A 23,543-nucleotide genomic window follows, 5' to 3' on the forward strand; every position below is an offset into this window, starting at 1 on the left:
GGTAGTAGTAGGCGGATTCTTAATCACTGTGCCACCGGGGAAGCCCCCTTACTGCTTTTGAAGAAGGCTGTTATTCTTTACATTTACCTTGGCAGCAGTGTATGAACTTTCCCCTTTCCCACATCCCCAGGAGAGAGAGTTATTATCTGCTTTTATTTTCTTCTGGCCAGTAAAAAATGTCTTGGTTATTTGAATTACACTTTTTCTTACTTAGTAATTTTGAATATCTTTTTGTTGTTATTTGTTTGTTTGTTATTGGGATTTGTTTTCTGTGCATTTCCAATCCTGTCTTTTGCCTGTTTTTCCAGTTGGGTTGTCTGTCTTTTGCTTATCAATTTATACATACATACATACACACACATGACACACTGTCCTCATTAAGAAATCTAGCCTGACCCTCAGATTCTAATTTACTTCCCTAGGTTTTCTTACAGTGTTTTTTATTTTTTACATTTAAGTCTTTATCTTTGTTTTTAAAAATATGATGTAAAGGGAAGATCTTTATTTTTCTCTAGAGCAGTGCTGTCCAGTAGAAATAAAATGCAAGATACTTATGTAATTTTAAGTCAAAGTTGCATTAAAAAAAGTAAAAAGAAACAAGTGAAATTAATCGTAATGTTTTATTTCACCAACTTAACCCATTATATCAAAAATATTTTTACATGTAATCCATTTTAAGCAATTATTAGTGGGATATTTTATGTTTTCTCAGACTAAGTCTTTGAAATCCAATGTATATTTTACACTCATCAAATCTCAATTCTAGACTAGGTGCATTTTAGGTGCTCAGTGGCCACATGTGGCTAGTGGTTACTGTTGAATAGCATGCATTAGATGGCTTAGATGGATGGCTAGTTGTGCTAGCTACATTTATTAAATAATCATCCTCTTTTCATTGAATTAAACTATCACACTTGTCATATCTGAAATTCTTTCATAGTGAGATCTGTTTCTGGATTTTTGATTCTATATTCTAATCTTCTATTTATCTCTTCTTAACACCAACACCATAGATTTTATTTCATTGATTTTATAGTATTTTCTGAAATCTAGACAGGCAAGTCTCTCTTTCCTGTTATTTTTATACTTTTTCTTAGATGTTTTTGGACATGTATTCCGTATACACTCTGAAATCATTTTTTACTGTTCCCTCCCGTCAAAGAAAAAGAGAAAAACCTATTGTGATTCTAAACAGAAAAACATTAAATGTATAATTTAATTTGGGTATTGTTGGCATTTTTTATGTGTCTTCCCAGCCAAGAATGTGGTTTGCTTTCCATTTATTTAGGTCTTATTTTATTTCTTCAATAGATCTTCATTTTTAAAAAAAAATTTATTTAATTTTAGCTGTGCTGGGTCTTTGTTGCTGTGCACAGGCTTTCTCTAGTTCCTGCAAGCGGGGGCTACTCTTTGTTGTGGTGCGCGAGTTTCTCACTGTGGTGGCTTCTCTTGTTGCGGAGCTTGGGCTCTAGGCGAGCGGGTTTCAGTAGTTGTGGCACACGGGTTCAGTAGTTGTGGCTTGTGGGCTCTAGAGCGCAGGCTCAGTAGTTATGGCACATGGGCTTAGTTGCTCCACGGCGTGTGGGATCTTCCCAGACCAGGGCTCAAACCCGTGTCCCCTGCATTGGCAGGTGGATTCTCGACCACTGTGCCACCAGGGAAGTCCCAAGATCTTCATTTTTAAAAAACAGATTAATTTAGCATTTTTTGGGCTGTTATGAATTTTTGGCTGTTTTTTTGGCTGTTACCATTTTTTTGGCTGTTTCTGATAAGCATACCAGGTGCTTCATTGCTTGGATAAAGAAGTAAGAAATAATTGATATTTGATTATTTCTCATATCTAGACCCCCATCACAATCTCTTACTAGTAGTAGTAAATTTTTAATTATAGAGTTCATTTAAATATTAACTGGCACTCTGTGTTTTCATAGGTTTCCCCAGACAGTTCTTGTGCGTTTGGCCAGAGAAGCTCATTTGAGATCTGCTAATCTGTATGCTAAAGTTTCTCAAAATTTGTTTCTGGCTTATATGTCTCTCCTGAAACTCACACATCTGGAGTTCAACATGTATGAACTGAGATTTTTCCCTCTCACTCTTTCACAACTAATGTGTTACTGAGTTCCAGGAATTCTTCTTAACTGCTGCCCTTTTCTCCCTCCCTAGAGTATCAAAGAATTTGTAGATATTTTAAAAAACTACTGCAGAGATTAAAGGGTCTCAATTTATAGAGCCTTCAGAAGTAAATTTCCCTGCCCTTTACATCGCCTGTGAAGGTGCTCTTTTGGTTTGAACTGCTCAGTCATTCTGTTGCTCTCACGAGTACCCCTTTCCATGTGCTAGTACAGTTACTAGCACTGATATCTATCCTTTTCTGTCTGAGAAGATAAAAAAAATCCTAAATCCTAGGGCACATAGAAGGAAACCATGTACTGGGAGGGGGTTATGTATTAGTTTCCTAGCATTGCTATAACAAGGTATCACAAACTGGTGGCTTAAAAGAACAAAATTTATTTTCTCACAGTTCTGGAGGAAGACTGAAATCAAGGTGTTGGTCAGGTTGATTGCTTCTGGAGGCTTTGAGGGAGAATATGTTCCATGCCTCTCTCCTAGCTTCTTGTGGTGGCCGGCAATCCTTTGTTTCTTGGCAGTCTCTCTCTCCACTGTCACATGGTGTTCTCGTTGTGTGTCTGTGTGTCTGTGTCTGTGTCCAAAATTCCTTCTTCTAAAAAGAACATCAGTCATTGGATTAATGCCCACCTTAATCCAGTATGCCCTCATTTTAACTTGATTACATTTACAAAGACCCTATTTCCAAATAAGATTGCATTCTGAGGTTCCTAGTGGACATGAATTTTGGGGGGACACTATTCAACCCAATATAGGGTATAAATTTTAAATTTCACTGGTGTCTGTAGACACTTCACCAGAGAGAAGTTTCCATGACACTGCAATATCCAGATGTCCTTGATGTAGACATTGAGTTGGTCAGTGGACTAGTCAGATTGTAGAACCATGGCTGCTACTTGTTCATATGCAAATATTTGGTTATGGGAAGCTAAGAGAATTAGTACTAAGTAGGAGAAGTTGAAAATAGTAACTGGCATGAAGATGATTTTTCTAAGCACTTTTACATATGCTCTCATTGTCAGCTGAGCCTGGGAAATTTGCCACTTTTGATCATCTGACTCTGTGTCGTGATACCACCTTGCTTGATTACTTGGTGCCAAGGGGATCATACCAGAGGTCATCCCTGGTATTCTTTGGTCTGTAGGCAAAGCCTTTTTTCAAATAACACAAGTGCAAGATGTGCTTATCTAAGTGGCACTTCAGTAGAGGAATCATGGGATTGTCAAGCTGTCCTCCACTCCCCTTACTTGATATGCATAGAAGAGGCACTTTTACCTCCAGGAAAGATTGCAGAATTTGGTTTTCTTGATTCTCAAGCTGGCTCTATTTTAGGGAGGGCATCAAAAGGAGAAGTGGCTGCTCCTAGTACAGTGAGTATGTAGTAGGTATTCTATAAATGTTTGTTGAATTAAGGAATCTTTTTCTCATAGGGGTAGCTGTTGGCATAATACATAGCTAATATTTATCTATATAGTGCTTTGTCTCCTTTGACTTCCACAACATTAGTATGTGGAAGGTTTTATTACTCCAGCTCTTCCCACTGCCAAATTATGATCCATCAGAACTAAGTTATTGTTATTTGTAGTTCCCTGAATCTAGTGCCCTATTTCACAGCTTGATGCCTTTGTTTTCCTGGATTCCTCCTAATCTTGCTCCCACCTCCAAGTTGTTAATATTTTTCTTTGCAAAACTTCTGTACTTTTATAGTGTTCTTGAACTATTGATTTTTTTTTTTTTTTTTTTTTTTTTTTTTTTTTGCGGTACACGGGCCTCTCACTGCCGTGGCCTCTCCCGCTGTGGAGCACAAGCTCCGGACACGTAGGCTCAGCAGCCATGGCTCACAGGCCCAACCGCTCCACGGCATGTGGGATCCTCCCGGACCGGGGCATGAACCCCTGTCCCCTGCATCGGCAGGCGGACTCTCAACCACTGCGCCACCAGGGAAGCTCCTATTGATGTTTTTATATCTGTCCTCCACTGGACTAGGAACTACTTGAGAGCAGAAATTGTCTTTGTTTTCCCATTGCTTCACAGTGTCTGACACACAGGAAGCCTTAGCTCAAAGAAGGAGATCAAGGCTTGGAATGAATGAGTAATTTGCCTGAGGTCACACAGCTGGTGTATGGCAGAGCCAGAGGAGAATCTAAATCCTTAACCACTCAACAACTATAAAGAAGAAAACACTGCACGGGTGTCAGGAGACCCAAGGACTAACCTTGAGTTGGCAGCTCTTGTGTTATCCTACCTAGGTGAGATTCTTTACCTTTATGGTATCAGTATTTCAGTTCTTGTTTGTAATGCTCTTTTTAGGACCATCAACCAAAGGTTCTTTTTGTATGCATTTCTTCCAAGGAAATTGAAAAAGTCTCAATTCCCTATAGATTCCTTTTGAGATAAGTCGCTGAAGAGAACTGTTGGCTATAATGAAGATATGAAGAATTTCCTTTTATGGCTCAAGAGTATCCCTCCTATGAGGAGTTCAGACTAGGTGCTCTATAGGGCCCTTTTGGATTTTATATTCCAAGTCTTTCTACCTCACCTGAATGCTCTCCGTTGATGACTACCCTTTATTCTTTCTTTCCCTCATCTTCATGTTGAGATGGAACGTTTCCTCAGGAGCGACCACCTTCTGCTCTCCATGGTCCTGAAAAGATGTCTCTGGGCTTCCTGAAAGTTTGTTTCCCAAATGCAAATTTGAGTTTTGATTGGTTCTTGAAGAAAAAGAAGATGGCAGATGATCTGCTAATGACTTACTGGAAAACACAGGAGAATGAAAGGCACTACCCAGGTGGTAGAGTCAGATCTTCTGTTATTTTGCATTTCTCCATCTCTCCCTCTTTCTTTTGGCTGCCTCAGTGAGTCCAACTCTGCTTCTCTTGTTGCTGAGGTCTCAGACCTTATGATTTACTCTAGAGGTGCTGGCATAACTGAGCTCAGATTTAGGATTAAGGAGATTAGGACTGGAGAAGGATTAGCTAGGTTCCAGAGGCTGATGGGTTTATCTGTCAGAGAGACTTCAGGAGCTCTGTATCTCTCACACTCAGACCTTTGTCCGCCCTGGGAGCAACACAGTGTTGTCACTGATCATGCCCTCATTCACTTCAGTGAATCCCTGAGGAGCTAGAATGTCCTCCCTCCCATCCTAAGAATTCCACTGCTTAGGAAGTGACCCAAAAGTGATAGCCTCTAAAGTCCTCTCCCTGTTCCCATAGAGCACCACAGAAAGATTCCAGGTGGAGATCCTGACCCTTAGGATGTGAAACTACTGGAATGAGATTTTTTTTTCTTTCTTTCTTTTTTCTTTTTAAAGGGCATTTTCTTTGCTGTTGATATCCAGTGCTTCACTGCTTTGTTAATTATGTTGTAATTCCTCTCCTGTATCCCTCCCATTTAATTAATTGCCAGTTTCTGACATTTCTAAACATCTTAGCTGTCCCCTCCTTCCTTTTCCACTTTGACTGTCCTATTTCAGGCCCTTCCTATACTGTGGCAACTGACTCCCTACCTTTATCTGAGCATTTGGTCTCACTCCCTTGCCTCACTCCCAGTCTTTCCTCTGTACTGCCTCCTCGGTGATATTTCTGACTCAGAACTCTGTAGTATTCCCCTACTCAGTCATCCTTGATGGTGACTTTTATCCTTCACTGATTGCGTAAGACCTAAATCTCTCTGGAATGGCTTACAAGTCTCTTCATGATCTTGTTCAGTGGGCTGTCCTAACTTTATAGGTGGGAGATTTGTGAGGAAGAACAGACCACTTAGAGAAATAGACACTGCATCTTTGTGCACTTAGGTATATGGGGGATTCCATATGTGATCCCATTCAAATGTAAGGAGAGAAAGTTTAAAACAGCTTTCTACAGTCTTCGTTTTGGCTGGTGAAAGGAGCAAAGTGATCCTTCTTGTTTGTCAAACTGAGCACTTTCTAGGGAAGCCAAGATCTTTGCAAACTGCTCATGGAAATTACTCTTTCTCTTTGCAATAGATGTGGGCCATGGACCACTGAGGACACTCATTAAGCATGTACTCCTCAAATATTGAAGGAAGAGTCCATCAGAAACAAACTTTTATTGAGAGACTGTGTTAGGCATTGTGCTAGGTCCCATGGATACCAGTGAACAAGACATAGTCCCTTCAGGAATCTGAGGTCATAGCTGGGAAAAGAGACAGCTAATTCCAAAATGTTTCTCCAGAGATATAGCCAGTTCCAAACTAACTCTAGTCTTGATCATAATTCCTTTATTTTTTTATTTTTTTCATAACTCCTTTAGAGTTATTGTTTTCATAGTCTTTTTTCTTTTATCAGTCTTTAGTGCTTCCTCTTTTTTGCTTTCAAATCAGCATTTAACAAAGCCTTTATTGGCCCTGCTGACCTATGTAGCAACAATCTTCCCTTTGCTGCAGTGAGAGAAGTAGTCTGCATTTATTTTACTTTCCTCAATTCTCATCTTTCCCCATGGGGGCCCAGCGTGCAGTGGTTGCAAACAGCAGCCTCCTCAGTAGTGTGTGCAGCCTGTTGCCTGAATGGGTTGCCCTAAGGGACCTTGGAGACAGCCCTTTCCAGTGGACATTCATGACTGGCATGCTGCCCCCAATCTAGGCTCCAGACAGGTATGTGCGGCGTCTTTGGAAAGCCCCAGGGCACAGTGGCCAGGGTCCCCGTTGGCCAAATCATAATGTCCATCCACACCAAGCTACAGAACAAGGAGCATGTGATTGAGGCCCTCTGCAGGGCCGAGTTCAAGTTCCCTGGCCGCCAGAAGAGCTACATCTCCAAGAAGTGGGGATTTACTAAGTTTAACGGGGATGAATTTGAAAACATGGTGGCAAAAAAGTGGCTCATCCCGGATGGCTGTGGGGTCAGATGCATCCCTAATTGTTGCCCCTGGACAAATGGTGGGCCCTGCACTCTTTAGAGTTTTGGCGCTGTCCCCTTCTTACTCATGCCCACCAATAAATCCTACTTTCCTGTCAGAAAACAAATTCTCATCTTTCTTTGACTTCTGCAGTCCCACTTCTTCTCACCACTTAATTTACAGTGTCTTCCAATGGTCCTCAGAGGCCTTTCCTTAGTCTTCTCTATGGCACCTGACACCACTCATGGTGCTCCCTCAGTCTCAGAGCACTGTTGGATACCGTCCAGTCTGCTCAGTCTCTCCCTTTGTCCCCACCACCTCTTCCCCCCTGCCCCCCCCACTTGCCTCTCCCATGAACCTCTAACAGACTCTTCCTCAACACCCTCCTCACATTCCCAAGATAAGGTGAGTCAAACTTTGAAGTGAAAAGAAAGTTCTATTTGGACATCATCTGCATTTCTTTTTTTTTTTAACATCTTTATTGGAGTATAATTGCTTTACAGTGGTGTGTTAGTTTCTGCTTTACAGCAAAGTGAATCAGCTATACATATACATATATCCCCATATCTCCTCCCTCTTGCATCTCCCTCCCACCCTCCCTATCCCACCCCTCTAGGTGGTCACAAAGCACCAAGCTGATCTCCCAGTGCTATGCAGCTGCTTCCCGCTAGCTGTTTTACATTTAGTAGTGTATATATGTCCGTGCCACTCTCTCACTTCGTTCCAGCTTACCCTTCCCCCTCCCCGTGTCTTCAAGTCCATTCTCTACGTCTGTGTCTTTTATTCCTGTCCTGCCCCTAGGTTCTTCAGAACCATTTTTTTTTTTAAGATTCCATATATATATGTTAGCATACAGTATTTGTTTTTCTCTTTCTGACTTCACTCTGTCTAGGTCCACCCACCTCACTACAAATAACTCAATTTCGTTTCTTTTTATGAGCCCCACTCTTGCCAACACCTTGATTGCAGCCTTGTAGGCACCCTGAAATAGATGACCCAGCTTATGCTGTGCTTGGATTGCTGACCCACAGAAACTGTGAGGTGCTGTGAGATCCTCTTGTTTGGGGTAATTTGTTATGCAGTAATAGATAATATATTGCTGATGTATGGAAATGCCAACTGCCCAATAACTGGAGGCCTGGGGGCCCATGGCAAAATTATAGACTCCTTTGCCAAGTGTTAAAAACACCACTGATCCAACTGGACGGTGATTTCTTGCAGCCCCACTTGCTGGGAGAAGAAGGAACCCCAGGTTCTAATTAGCTTATTATTCAGACTACCCAGCATGAGCTCCCAGTGTTATTTTCAGACAGTTCTGCTTCTTGCATCATAAAGATAATAGAATAACACTAGAGTGAGTTAATAAGGTTAGGACAGTGGGTTATAGACCCTCTTATGTAGGGATGTGTTTTTCTATTGAAATCTCACTATGAGGAGAAAGAGTTATTGAAGGTACTAAATAAACTTAAGAGAAAGGAGTTTCCAAGAAAATGTCAGTATCTTAACTGAGAAGTAGTTTTGTGACCTCAAAGGGCAGGAAACAGGAAGCTGTAGGTAATCTGTGGTAGAAGTGAAGGCTGATTTCTAACCAAATAAATTTCAAGAGAAAAAACCAAAAAGGATCAGTAAGTTAGGAGACATAGCAACCAAAATCAGTGAGTACATCTCTTTGAATCCTGGTTTAAACACCTCAGTTGTTAAGAAAAAGAATATAATTAGGGAAGTGTGAACATGCACTGGATGTTTGATGATGTTAAGAATTGTTATTTTTATTTATTTATTTATTTATTTTACGGTACGCAGGCCTCTCACTGTTGTGGCCTCTCCCGTTGTGGAGCACAGGCTCCGGACGCACAGGATCAGCAGCCATGGCTCACGGGCCCAGCCGCTCCACGGCATGTGGGATCTTCCCGGACCAGGGCACGAACCCGTGTCCCCTGAGTCGGCAGGTGGACTCTCAACCACTGCGCCACCAGGGAAGCCCAAGAATTGTTATTTTTAGAAATGATATTGTAATTACGAAATTTATAAAATTAATTTTAGGGATACATTAAAAATATTACAGATGGGGCTTCCCTGGTGGCTCAGTGGTTGAGAGTCCGCCTGCTGATGCAGGGGACACAGGTTCGTGCCTCGGTCCAGGAAGATCCCTCGTGCCGCGGAGCGGCTAGGCCCGTGAACCATGGCCGCTGAGCCTGCGCGTCCGGAGCCTGTGCTCCGCAACGGGAGAGGCCACAACAGTGAGAGGCCCGCGTACAGCAAAAAAAAAAAATTACAGATGAAATGATATATCTATAATTTTGTTTAAAATATCCAGCATGTACTGGGGGAGAACTAGGCGGGAATATAAATGATGCAAGGTTGATTCCAGCTATATGACATATGGAAAAGGCAAAACTACAGAGACAAGAAAACCTAGTGGTAACTGGTGGGGTGGGGTGGGGTGGGGTAGGGAGATAAATAGGCAGAACACAGAGGATTTTTAGGGCAATGAAAATGCTTTGTATGCTATAATAATAATGAATATATGTCATACATTTGTTCAAACCATAGTATGTACAACTCCAAGAGTGAACACGAAGGAAAACTATGGACTTCATGATTATGATGTGTCAATGTAGGTTCATCCTTGGTAAAAAAATGTACCATTCTGGTGAGTGGTGTTGATAATGGGGGAGACTGTGTAAGTGTGGGGCAGAGGGTATATGGAAAATCTCTGTACCTTCCTCTCAATTTTGTTGAAAAATCTATAACTTTTCTAAAACAAAATCTTTTAAAAAATTAAAAAAAATACACATACAAAGCAAAAAACCCCAAAAAAACAAAATAAAACCTGTTCAGTAGAAGGACTCAATAGCAGAACTGAGCGGGTAGAAGAAAGAATTTGAAGATAGTTCAATAGAGTTTATCTGGTATGAAGAATTGGAAGAAATAAGAATAAAAAAATATGAACAGAGCCTCAGATACTGTGGGACAACATCAGTACCAACATATGCATAATAGGAGTCTCAGCAAAGGAGGAAAGAGAAAAAGCAGAAAAAATAAAGAAATAAAGGCTTAAAACTTCCCACATTTGATGAGAAACTTGAATCTATACACTCGAGATGTAAGATGATCCACACCAAGACACATTATGGTCAAAAGATTGTGAACAAAAGAAAGGAGAAAAATTTGCAAGCAGTAGGAGAAAAAGCTCATTACATATTAAACACACACCCACACACAATAAGAATAACAGCTAACTTCTCATCAGAAACAATAGAGGCCAGAAAGCATTGATACATTCAAAATGAAAAGCAAAATAAAGCTAAACAAAAACACAGAAACCACCAAATAACCTGTTAACAAAGAATCCTGTATCTAGCAAAACTATGATTTGAAACTGAAGATAAAAACATTCCCAAAGACACTGAGAGGATTTATTGCTAGCAGATCTGTTTTACAAGAAATACTATAGTTAAGTTCTTTAGGCTGAGAAGAAATGACACCAGACAATAACCCCAATCCGCATGAAAAAAAGAGCACCAGGAAAGGTAATGTGAACATAATTATGAAAAATATTGTAAATGTATTTTTATCTTATCTGACTTAAATTATATAAAGCAATAATAAATTTATTGCATTGGGCTTCCAACATTTTCAGATGTAATATATATTCATGTGAATAATTGGACAAAGGATGGAGGAGGGAATGGAACTCTTTTGGAGTAAGGAAATGACAAAAATGGTAATTTGAATCCACAAGAGGAAGAGTACTGGAAATGCTAAGTACAGGGTTTAAAATGAAAGGCTCAAGTATGTTTTTTCTCTTTTCTCAACTTCTTTAAAAGAAAATTATATAAATCAATATGATGCTATGTTATAAATATAGCTTTGTAATATATGTAGATGTAATATATATGAGAATAATAACACGAAGGAGAGGAGTTATAACAAAACTATATCAGAGCAAGGTTTCTGTGCTTACTGGAATTAAATTAGTATTTATCCAAAGTATACTGTGATATGTTAAGGTAGAGATTGTAATTCCGAAAGAAACCACTATAGTTCAGAATTATACTTAGAAATGAACAAAATAATTTATTTGGCTCCTAGCAAAATATCTACTTAATAAAAGACAATAAGGAAGGAACAGAGGAACAAAAAGACGTGAGATACATAAAAAAATGAAAAAAAAGGTAAACAAATCCACTCAGATAAAAAATAACATTAAATGTGAATGGATTAAACATACATAGTTTTCTGTGCTATATAATAAGTGACCACAAACCTAGCCCCCAAATCAACACACATTTATTATCTCACAGTTTCTGTGGGTCAGGACTCCAAGTATGCCTCAGCTGGGTTCTCTGCAAGGCTGTATTAAGGTGTCAGTTGTGTTCTTAACTGGAGGATTGACTGTATGATCCACTTCCACACTCACTAAGGACGTCAGTAGAATTCAGTTCCCTGTGGTTATAAGACTGAGGGACTTGACTTCTTGCTGGTTGTTGGCTGGAGGTTGCCCTCAGCTCCTAGTAGCCACGCTGAGCTCCTTGTCACATGGGAGCCTCAACATGGCTGCTGCTTCAAAGCCAGCACAGGAGAGTGTCTCAACAACGTCTACTAGCAAAACAGACTCTGTAGCAATGTGATCATAGGCATGACATCCCATCACTTTTGCCATATTCTCTCCGTTAGAAACAAGTCAAAGGTCCCAGAGACGGTCGAGGGGAGGGTTATAATAAAAGGGCATAAATATTAGAAGATGAGGATCGTTAGGGGTCATCTTAGAGTTTGTCTGCCACAGAGAGAACTTCTTTAACCTGATAAAGAGCATTTATGAAAAACCTAACATCTTAATGGTGAAAGAATGAATGCTTTCCCCCGAGATTGAGAACAGGGTATGTCTGCTGCCACGATTTCTATAAGCATTGTACTAGAGGTTATAGCTAGTGCAATTAGAAAAAAAAAAAAAAAGACATCTACATTGGAAAGGAAGAAATAACACTATCTTTATTTGAAAATAATGTGATCCTGCATTTTGAAAACCCTAAGATACTCTCCCAAACACACAGATTACTGGAATGAATAAATTAATTCAGCCAGATAATACAGTACAAGATTGTGGCAGATAGATTCTAAGGTAACCCCTATAGTCCCTGCCTCCTGGTGTTCATTCATTTGTGTGATAACTTACACTTGAGGCTCTTGACCAATGGACTATGGCCAGGGTTATGGGATATCACTTATGTGATTACATTACATAGGATTGTCACTTCTATCTTAGAAAGAGGCTTTCTTTAGTGGCTTTGATGAAGCAAGCAGCCATGTTGGGAGGAACATGGAAAGTAATTGAGGGCTGCTTCTTGGAGCTGGGGTGGCCTCTGGTCAGCAATCAGCAACAAGCTGAAGCCCTTCTTCCTATAGCCACATGGAATTGAATTCTGCCAACATTTGGGAGCTTGAAAGCAGATCCTTCTCTTGTCAAGTCTTGAGATGGCCAGTACCTTGATTGCAGGCTTGTGAGACCCTAAGCAGAGGACCCACTAATCTGTGCCCAGATTCCTGCCCCACAAAGCCTGCAAGACAATAAATGTTTATGGTTTTAGCCATTGAATTGATGGTAATATTGTTATGCATTAGTAGAAATGTAATATGTATTTTAGTACCTGAGAGTGGAATATTGCTATAACAAAGACCTACAAATGGAATAGCAGGTTTGGAACCAGGCAGTTGGTAGAGGCTAGGAGAATTTTAAGCATGGTGGGGGACTTCCCTGGTGGTGCAGTGGTTAAGACTCTGTGCTCCCAATGCAGGGGGTCCGGGTTTGATCCCTGGTCAGGGAACTAGACTCCACATGCATGCTGCAACTAAGAGTTCATATGCCTCAACTAAGGAGACTGTGAGTTGTAACTAAGGAGCCCGCCTGCTGCAACTAAGACCTGGCGCAACCAAATAAATAAATATTAAAAAAAAAAAAGCAGAGATGCGGGTTCGTGCCTCAGTTCCAGGAAGATCCCACATGCTGTGGAGCGGCTGGGCCCTTGAGCCATGGCCGCTGAGCCTGCACGTCCGGAGCCTGTGCTCCGCAACGGGAGAGGCCACAACAGTGAGAGGCCCGAGTACCGCAAAAAAAAAAAAAGCATGGTGAAGGGAAGTCCCTGGTGGTCCAGTGGTTAGGACTCAGTGCTTTCACAGGAAAGGAAAGGAAAAGAAGAAGGAAAGGAAGAGAAAGGAAGGAAGGAAGAGAAAGGGAAGAAAAGAAAAAGGGAGGAAGGAAGGAAGGAAGGGAAGGCTCCCTCTTGCGAGAGCATTGGAATCACAGCTAACTGCTGAACAATCATCGACAGGAAGACACTGGAACTCACCAAAAAAGATATCCTACATCCAAAGACAAAGGAGAAGCCACAATAAGATGGTAGGAGGGGCACAGTCACAGCAAAATCAAATCCCATAACTGCTGGGTAGAGGACTCACAAAATGAAGAACACTTATACCAAGGAAGTCCACCCACTAGAGTGAAGGTTCTGAGCCCCACGTCAGGCTTCCAAACCTGGGGGTCTGGCAACCGGAGGACGAATTCCCAGAGATTCAGACTTTGAAGGCTAGCGGGATTTGATTGCAGGACTTCGACAGAACTGGGGGAAACAGACTCCACTCTTGGAGGGCACACACAAAGTGATGTGTGCATCAGGACCTGGGGGAAGGAGCAATGACCCCATAAGATACTGAACCAGACCTACCTGCTAGTGTTGGAGGGTCTCCTGAAGAGGCGGGGGGTGGCTGTGGCTCACCGTGGGGAAAAGAACACTGGAAGCAGAAGTTCTGCGAAGTACTCCTTGGCATGAGCCCTCCCAGAGTCTGCCATTAGCCCTACCAAAGAGCCCAGGTAGGCTCCAGTGTTGGGTTGCCTCAGGCCAAACAACCAACAGGGAGGGAACCCAGCCCCACCCATCAGCAGTCAAGTGATTAAAGATTTACTGAGCTCTGCCCACCAGAGCAACACCCAGCTCTACCCACCACCACTCCCTCCCATCAGGAAACCTGCACAAGCCTCTTAGATAGCCTCATCCACTAGAGGGCAGACAGCAGAAACAAGAAAAACTACAATCCTGCAACCTGTTGAACAAAAACCACATTCACAGAAAGATAGACAAGATGAAAAGGCAGAGGGCTATGTACCAGATGAAGGAACAAGATAAAACCCCAGAAAAACAACTAAATGAAATGGAGATAGGGAACCTTCCAGAAAAAGAACTAAGAATACTGATAGTGAACATGATCCAGGATCTCAAAAAAAGAATGGAGGCAAAGATTGAGAAGATGCAAGAAATGTTTAACAAAGACATAGAAGAATTAAAGAACAACGAATAGAGATGAGCAATACAATAACTGAAATGAAAACTCTGAATAGAAGATCAAACCCACCACAACATTTTCTTCAGCCAAATTCTAAACCACAGCAAGGCCCTAACTCTCTTCAATTCTATGAAGGCCGAGAAGGTGAGGAAGCTGCAGAAGAATAGTTTGAAGCTCACAGAGGTTGGTTCATGAGGTTGAAAGAAGCCGCCTCTGTAACATGAAAATCCGAGGTGAAGCAGCACATGCTGATGTAGAAGCTGCAACAAGTTATCCAGAAGTTCTAGCTAAGACCATTAATGAAGCCGGCCACACTAAATAACAAATTTTCTGTATAGATGAAACAGCCTTCTAGAGGAAGAAGATGCCATCTAGGACTTCCACAGCTAGAGAGAAGTCAATGCCTGGCTTCAAAACTTCAAAGGCCAGGCTGACTCTCTTGTTAGGGGCTAATGCAGCTGGTGACTTAAATTTGAAGCCAGTGCTTATTTACCATTCCTCAAATCCCAGGCCCTTTAAGGTTTATGCTAAATCTACTCTGCCTGTGATCTGTAAATAGAACAACAAAGCCTAGATGAGAGCACATCTGTTTACAACATGGTGGACTAAATGTTTTCAGCCCACTATTGAAACTTACTGCTCAGAAAAAGATTCTTCAAACTATTACTGCTCATTGCTGATGCACTTGGTCACCCAGGAGCTCTGATGGAGATACACAATGAGACTTTCCCTTCTCTCCTGCTTTCGCTGGTTGCTCATGGACCAATGACATGGTCTTATGTATGTTGGGCCGTGCTGATAAGGGCAACATCCCAGGGATAGCAGAAAACAAAGGTCAAGGAGACCTGGATGCTTGGACATCCTTGTGGTGCAGAGCCACCCTAGCAGCCCTGGAACTGCCTGTGTCACTGTCATGGGAGCCACACACTAGCTTCCATCCTGTGAGACCACTGTTATTTGGGTTTCTGCTGCACATACTGAATTAATACATATCGAGAGAATAGGACTTCCCAGGAGTGTGTGGCCATGGTGGTCTGTTCTGGAGATGAGCAGAGATATATTTCGTGTCACCTCTGTGGGCTCTTGGGACATTACTGTGAGTTAGAGAAAGGGAGAACTGGGCCAGAGGGGGCAGCACAGGGAGATTGGAGATTGTTACCCTCCTCATCTTTCTAGCCATGGGGTCTGGCCTAGGGAAGTGTTTGGGTCACCGGGTGTTAGATTTGGCAGTCCTTGTTTCTTCACTTCCTGTCCTCCTGACAGACCAGACCTCCTGCTCATCCTACCTAGGACAAGAATCACTGTTGGTCCTCTCCTCATCACCCTGTCTGGTGACAGGGACTGTGGAGGTGGAAATCTAGAGGATTAACCCCTCAGGTAGAAAAGGAGTGCAGGGTCATTCCGCCTCAGATTCCGTGAGGACCGTGTGCTTCCCCCAACTGGTTTGAACAGCTGACTTTTGGATAGTTGACCTCCAGTCCCTCATATCCTGTGCCCTGGTGATCATAAAATTCTATCACTTCACTGTATTCTCTTTATTACAAATGAGTCACTAGGTCCATCTTATACTCCAAAGGTGGGAATTACACAAGTGCATGAACGCCAGGAGATGGGAATCACATCTTAGAAGTGTGCTCACCACAAGGGGGACTCTGGTAACCACCTGAAAGTGTGGCATCTCACAGGGCTGTAGCCAGGAGTGCAGAGATCAGAGCTGAGGTCCAAGGGATTTTGTATTCATCCCACAGGAATACAGGACAAAATTATGATGCCAGAAAGGTAGCCCAGTCTTCTAGGTAATTTGGGGAATGGAAGAGGCAAAAGGCTAGGTAGAAATATAAAGGAGAGGAAATAAAAGGACACCCAGCAGTTCTAATAGTTAATGTTCTCACTTATTTTCTTATGGTTCTGAGAATTTGCAAAAGTCTTTTTGTTTAATAGTTACATGGTTTAATAATCAGCATGACCTTAAATAACTTAGGAAATATAATGAACCGAGGGATGAGGAAATCACATGACTCAGGCCTGACAAGTCAGGTACCACGTTGTACCACATCCACCTAGCAACAGGGACTGGTCCAAGGGTAGTCTTTCCTCTCCAGTACTTTATGTATGCTCAATGTGAGAAAGATGTTTATCTTTCTGCTAAAGTTGTGAAAGTGGGTAATGTGAGGGGCTTAGAGATCATATTGTCTGTCTTCCCCAGGAACAGTGAAAGAGAAGAGAAATTGAGGTCTGATGACAAGTTTGAGTCTCCGGGTCCATTCATGTCTCTAATTGGCCTCACCCCTGGCCTTCCCCAGTAAATCAACATGTTAAACCTCTTTTGCCAAAGCTAGATTCATTCACTTTTGTTAACTTGTAAGTGAAAGAGTCCTCTCACAAGAAGGCAGACTTTTCTGTGATGTTGGGTATTTAGATAACACTCGTTCACATATTATTAAGACTTTATTTTGTAGAGTAGTTTTAAGTGCACAGCAAGATTGAGGGGGATATACAGAGATTTCCCATATACTCCCTCACCCCATACCTGCATAGCATGCCCCATTATCAATGTCCCGTGCAGACTGGTGCGTTTTTTACAACTGATGGACCTACACTGACATAGCATCATCACCCACAGTCCATAGTTTATATTATGATTCACTCTTGGAACTCTACATTCTGTGGGTTTGGACAAATGTATAGGAACATGTGTCCATTATTATAGTATCAGACAGTGTTTCACTACCCTAAAACACCTCTATTTTCTGCCTACTAAAATAGGTAAAATACTACCTATTTTTCTCCCCGTCTGTGTGTTGTCTTCTCATTCTCTTGACATTGCCTTTCTGTGAGCAGATATATTTAATTTCAATGAAGTCCAGCTTCTCACTTGTTTCTTTTATGGATTGTGTCTTTGGTGTTTTATCTAAAAAGTCACTGCCATACTCTAGGTAATCTAGGTTTCCTCCTATGTTACTTCTATGTGTTTTACACTTTTGCATTTTACCTTTAGGTCTGTGGTCCATTTTGATTTAATTTTTGTGAAGGGTGTAAGGTCTGCATCTAGATTCGTTTTATTGCTTATTGTTTTTTTTTGCATGTGCATGTCCAGCTGTCCCAGCCCCAATTTTCTTTTTAACATCTTTATTGGAGTATAATTGCTTTGCAATGGTGTGTTAGTTTCTGCTGTATAACAAAGTGAATCAGCTATATACATATATCCCCATATCTCCTCCCTCAGGCTTACCTCTGGGCTTTCTATTTTGTTCCATTTATCTATTTTTCTGTTTTTGTGCCAGTACCATATTGTCTTGATTACTGTAGCTTTGTAGTATAGTCTGAAGTCTGGGAGTCTGATTCCTCCAGCTCTGTTTTTTCCCCTCAAGACTGCTTTCGCTCTTGGGGGTCTTTTGTGTCTCCATACAAATTTTAAGATGTTTTGTTCTAGTTCCGTAAAGAATGCCATTGGTAATTTGGTAGGGATTGCATTGAATCTGTAGATTGCTTTGGGTAGTATAGTCATTTTCAAAATATTGATTCTTCCAATCCAAGAACATGGTATATCTCTCCACCCGTTAGCATCATCTTTAATTTCTTTCATCAGTGTCTTATAGTTTTCTGCATACAGGTCTTTTGTCTCCCTAGGTAGGTTTATTCCAAGGTATTTTATTCTTTTTGTTGCAGTGGTAAATGGGAGTGTTTCCTTAATTTCTCTTTCAGATTTTTGATCACTAGTGTATAGGAATGCAAGAGATTTCTGTGCATGAATTTTGTATCCTGTAACTTTACCAAATTCATTGATTAGCTCTAGTAGTTTTCTGGTGGCCTCTTTAGGATTCTCTATATATAGTATCCTGTCATCAGCAAACAGTGACAGTTTTACTTCTTCTTTTCCAATTTGTATTCCTTTTATTTCTTTTTCTTCTCTGATTGCCGAGGCTAGGACTTCCAAAACTATGTTGAATAATAGTGGTGAGAGTGGACATCCTTGTCTTTTTCCTGATCTTAGAGGAAATGGTCTCAGTTTTTCACCATTGAGAATGATGTTTCCTGTGGGTTTGTTATATATGGTCTTTATTATGTTGAGGTAGGTTCCCTCTATGCCCACTTTCTGGAGAGTTTATCTCATAGATGGGTGTTGAATTTTGTCAGAAAGTTTTTCTGCATCTATTGCGATGATCGTACGGTTTTTATTCTTCAATTTGTTAATATGGTGTATCACATTGATTTAATTTCATAGCGTTGTGGTCAGAAAAGATGCTTGATATGATTTCAATTTTGTTAAATTTACTGAGGCTTGATTTGTGACCCAACATGTGATCTATCCTGGAGAATGTTCCATGAGCACTTGAGAAGAAAGTGTAACCTGCTGTTTTTAGATGGAATGTCCTATAAATATCAATTAAATCTAACTGGTCTACTGTGTAATTTAAAGCTTTTGTTTCCTTATTTATTTTCATTTTGGATGATATGTCCATTGGTGTAAGTGAGGTGTTAAAGTTCCCTACTATTATTGTGTTACTCTCGATTTCCTCTCTTACAGCTGTTAGCAGTTGCCTTATTTACTGAGGTGCTCCTATGTTGGGTGCATATATATTTATAATTGTTATATCTTCTTCTTGGATTGATCCCTTGATCATTGTGTAGTGTCCTTCCTTGTCTCTTGTAACATCCTTTATTTTAAAGTCTGTTTTATCTGATATGAATATTGTTACTCCAGCTTTCCTTTGATTTCCATTTGCATGGAATATTTTTTTTCCATCCCCTCACTCTCAGTCTATATGTCTCCCTAGGTCTCAAGTGGGTCTCTTGTAGACGGCATATATATGGGTCTTGTTTTTGTATCCATTCAGCAAGTCTGTGTCTTTTGGTTGGAGCATTTAATGCATTCACGTTTAAGGTAATTATGGATTTGTATGTTCCTATGACTATTTCTTACTTGTTTTGGGTTTGTTTTTGTTGGTCCTTTTCTTCTCTTGTGTTTCCCACTTAGAGAAGTTCCTTTAGCATTTGTTGTAGAGCTGGTTTGGTGGTGCTGAATTCTCTTAGGTTTTGCTTGTCTGTAAAGCTTTTGATTTCTCCATTGAATCTGAATGAGATCATTGCCGGGTAGAGTAATCTTGGTTGTACGTTCTTCCCTTTCATCACTTTACATATATCATGCCACTCCCTTCTGACTTGTAGCGTTTCTGCTGAGAAATCAGCTGTTAACATTATCGGAGTTCCCTTGTATGTTATTTGTCATTTTTCCCTTGCTGCTTTCAATAATTTTTCTTTGTCTTTAATTTTTGCCTGTTTGATTACTATGTGTATCGGCATATTTCTCCTTGGGTTTATCCTATATGGGACTCGCTGCGCTTCCTGGACTTGGTTGGCTCTGTCTTTTCCCATGTTAGGGAAGTTTTCGACTATAATCTCTTTAAATATTTTCTCAGGTCCTTTCTCTCTCTCTTCTCCTTCTGGGACCCATATAATGCGAATGTTGTTGCGTTTAATGTTGTCCCAGAGGATTCTTAGGCTGTCTTCATGTCTTTGCATTCTTTTTTCTTTATTCTGTTCTGCGGCAGTGAATTCCATCATTCTGTCTTCCAGGTCACTTACCTGTTCTTCCACCTCAGTTATTCTGCTATTGATTCCTTCTAGTGTAGTTTTCATTTCAGTTATTGTATTGCTCATCTCTATTCGTTGTTCTTTAATTCTTCTATGTCTTTGTTAAACATTTCTTGCATCTTCTCGATCTTTGCCTCCATTCTTTTTCCGAGGTCCTGGATCATCTTCACTATCATTATTCTGAATTCTTTTTCTGGAAGGTTGCCTATCTCTACTTCATTTAGTTGTTTTTCTGGGGTTTTATCTTGTTCCTTCATCTGGTACATAGCCCTCTGCCTTTTCGTCTTGTCTATCTGTGAATGTGGTTTTTGTTGAACAGGCTGCAGGATTGTAGTTCTTCTTGTTTCTGCTGTCTGCCCTCTGGTGGATGAGGCTATCTAAGAGGCTTGTGCAGGTTTCCTGATGGGAGGGAGTGGTGGTGGGTAGAGCCGGGTGTTGCTCTGGTGGGCAGAGCTCAGTAAAACTTTAATCCACTTGACTGCTGATGGGTGGGGCTGGGTTCCCTCCCTGTTGGTTGTTTGGCCTGAGGCAACCCAACACTGGAGCCTACCTGGGCTCTTTGATAGGGCTAATGGCAGACTCTGGGAGGGCTCATGGCAAGGAGTACTTGCCAGAACTTCTGCTGCCAGTGTTCTTGTCCCCACGGTGAGCCACAACCACCCCCCGCCTCTGCAGGAGGCCCTCCAACACTAGCAGGTAAGTCTCGTTCAGTCTCCCCTGGGTTCACTGCTCATTCTCCTGGGTCCCGATGTGCACACTACTTTGTGTGTGCCCTCCAAGAGTGGAGTCTCTGTTTCCCCCAGTCCTGGCAAAGTCCTGCAATCAAATCCCACTAGCCTTCAAAGTCTGTTTCTCTAGGAATTCCTCCTCCCGTTGCCGGAACCCCAGGTCGGGAAGCCTGAGGTGGGGACCAGAACCTTCACTCCAGTGGGTGGATTTCTGTGGTATAAGTGTTCTCCAGTCTGTGAGTCACCCACCCAGAGGTTATGGGATTTGATTTTGCTGTGATTGTGCCCCTCCTACCATCTTATTGTGGCTTCTCCTTTGTCTTTGGATGTGGGATATCTGTTTTGGTGAGTTCCAGTGTCTTCCTGTTAGTGATTGTCCAGCAGCTAGTTGTGATTTTGGTGTTCTCACAAGTGTGAGTGAGAGCACATCCTTCTACTCCTCCATCTTGGTTAGGCTCTGTATGACTTCTAATATTCTAAATTTGTTAAGGTGGGGACTTCCCTGGTGATGCAGTGGTTAAGAATCCACCTGCCAATGCAGGGGACACGCATTTGATCCCTGGTCTGGGAACATCCCACATGCCGAGAAGCAAGTAAGTCCGTGCGCCACAACTACTGAGCCTGCACTCTAGAGAACGTGAGCCACAACTATTGAAGCTTGTGTGCTTAGAGCCCGTGCTCTGCAACAAGAGAAGCCACCACAATGGGAAGCCTACACAACACAACAAAGAGTAACCCCCGCTTGCTGCAACTAGAGAAAACCCACGCACAGCAAGGAAAACCCAATGCAGCCAGAAATAAAATAAATTTATAAAAAAAATTTTGTTAAGGTGTGCTTTATGGCCCAGAATGTGATCTATCTTTGTGAATGTTTAATGTGAGCTTGAGAAGACTGTGTATTCTGCTGTTGTTGGCTGAAGTAGTCTATAGATATTGATTATATCCAGTTGATTGATAGTGTTTTGAGTTCAATTATGTCCTTACTGATTTTCTGCCTGCTTGCTCTGTCCATTTCTGAGAGAGGGATGTTGAAGTCTCCAACTAAAAGAGTGGATTCATCTATTTCTCTTATCAATTCTATAAGTTTTTGCCTCACATCGTTTGACCGTCTGTTGTTAGGTGCATTCACAGTAAAGATTGTTATGTCTGGAGAATTGACTCTTTTATCAGTATGTGACGCCTTTCTTGCTATTTCTGATAACCGTCCATGTGTTGAAGTCTGCTGTGTCTGAAATTAATATAGCTACTCTTGCTTTCATTAGACTAGTGTTAGCATGGTATATTTTTCTCTATCCAGAACCTCTGTGCCATGAGTTGGGTTCTCCCCATCATGCTGCCAGATCAGTGTTATTCCACAAGGTAGAAGCCCAGGGCCCAGCATCTTAGGGTGACCTCACGGTCAGAGATAGAGTGGTGGGTTGCATGTGTCTTTGGGGGAATCTGACGGGATGAATCAGAAAATTCAGACATTTTGCAACCCTCATGGGACACTCCAGCAGCACACATGTGACCATCCTGGGAACACAGGACAGTTGAGTAGGGGGGAGAAAGACACCAGCCTGGACGTGAGGTCTGGGATAATCTCCTGTTCCTTGGATAGCTGTAAGTTCAGGTTGAGACAACTCAGAGTAAGAGGCTCCAGGTTTCTGGGTTGGAGAACACCACTTCTGGTCCTGACCTGTGTGGGGGCCGAGTAACTCAGAAAAGCTGGAGTCAGACCTCCAGACAGATTGAGGGTGAGGCAGAGAGCAAGGCCTGAGAGAGAGAAAGTCGCCCAGAGTATAGTGCCCATTGCTGCCGCCGGGGTCAAAGGGAACTGCTAATCAGTTACTTCGGGGATTGTCTTCCCCTCCATACCTGGAGAGACTGGATGCCTTAGTTGTCCTGAGAGAAGGGCGGGACCTCAGAGTCACTCTCTTGGCACAGAATCTGGAATCCCCAGAGGACTCTTCCTGTGGTTCTACTATCAGACATAATTTCTTTTCTTGGCTTCTTTTTTCTGATATTTTTTCTATTTATCTGTCTAATAAGTATCTTATTAACATTAATTTTTGACTTAAGAAACATTCTAAAGAGGAACAGTTTCAACCTTGTGTTGCTAAATTCTGACCCTGTTCTTTAGTAATTACGCACATTTCATCTCATAATTACTTCTAACCAAAAGCACTGCAACATCCTCTATCTACATCCTTAACCTATAAAATCTGTTCCCTTCAGTCCTGTAAGTGAAACATGGACTGCACTGTCATTGAATATAATAGTTAAAACCTTTGGCCACTCACCATATAGAAAAAATCTGTTTGCACGTTGCTTTGTCCCTTCTATAGTGAGGATCTGAACATACAACGTCAGCACTCGACTTGTACTTGCTTTTATTGATAGATACAGCTATAGGGTATAGAAATCTTCTGTTGTTTGGTCATATTTTTTTGACAAAACATTCTTATACAACTGAGCTATCAGAGCAAGTATACCCACATCTCCAGCAATTTAAATAAGGGACGTTCTTCTTAGGCAACTAGCATCTGCTCCCATGTCTTGAGAATGCTAAACTACGTGAGTCTTGATGAGACCACCTCTCATGACAGAAGCCAAAAGCACGCTTTCCTAACCTTTAATGTTTCTGGGGCACAGGCAGGCATCCTATTCTCTGGCAATCTTGTGCACTTATGCGAGATTTTTCTTTAGGAGTTACTTACATGAAGAACTACGGCCTGTTCTATCCACTAATTTCCTGACACCATTCCCTCCTCAACTCTTCATTCTCATCTCTATGTCCAGGAGAACTATACCCATCAGCTGGGTCTATGAATCCACCACGATAGCTGCTGCCAAACCCAGCTCTGGCTCGACCCCTGTGTGTGTTCATTACTTCTTCCTCCTCTGCTCCCCACCA

The 23,543-nt window shown here is 41.6% G+C and overlaps 1 pseudogene; it reads left to right on the top strand.

The window, feature by feature from the left end:
- Positions 1–6,525: 6,525 nt before the first annotated feature.
- On the top strand, positions 6,526–6,683 carry LOC117198905 (uncharacterized; annotated as a pseudogene).
- Positions 6,684–23,543: the final 16,860 nt, after the last annotated feature.

This window comes from Orcinus orca, chromosome 10 (genome assembly GCF_937001465.1).
Source record: "Orcinus orca chromosome 10, mOrcOrc1.1, whole genome shotgun sequence".
Lineage (NCBI taxonomy): Eukaryota > Metazoa > Chordata > Mammalia > Artiodactyla > Delphinidae > Orcinus > Orcinus orca.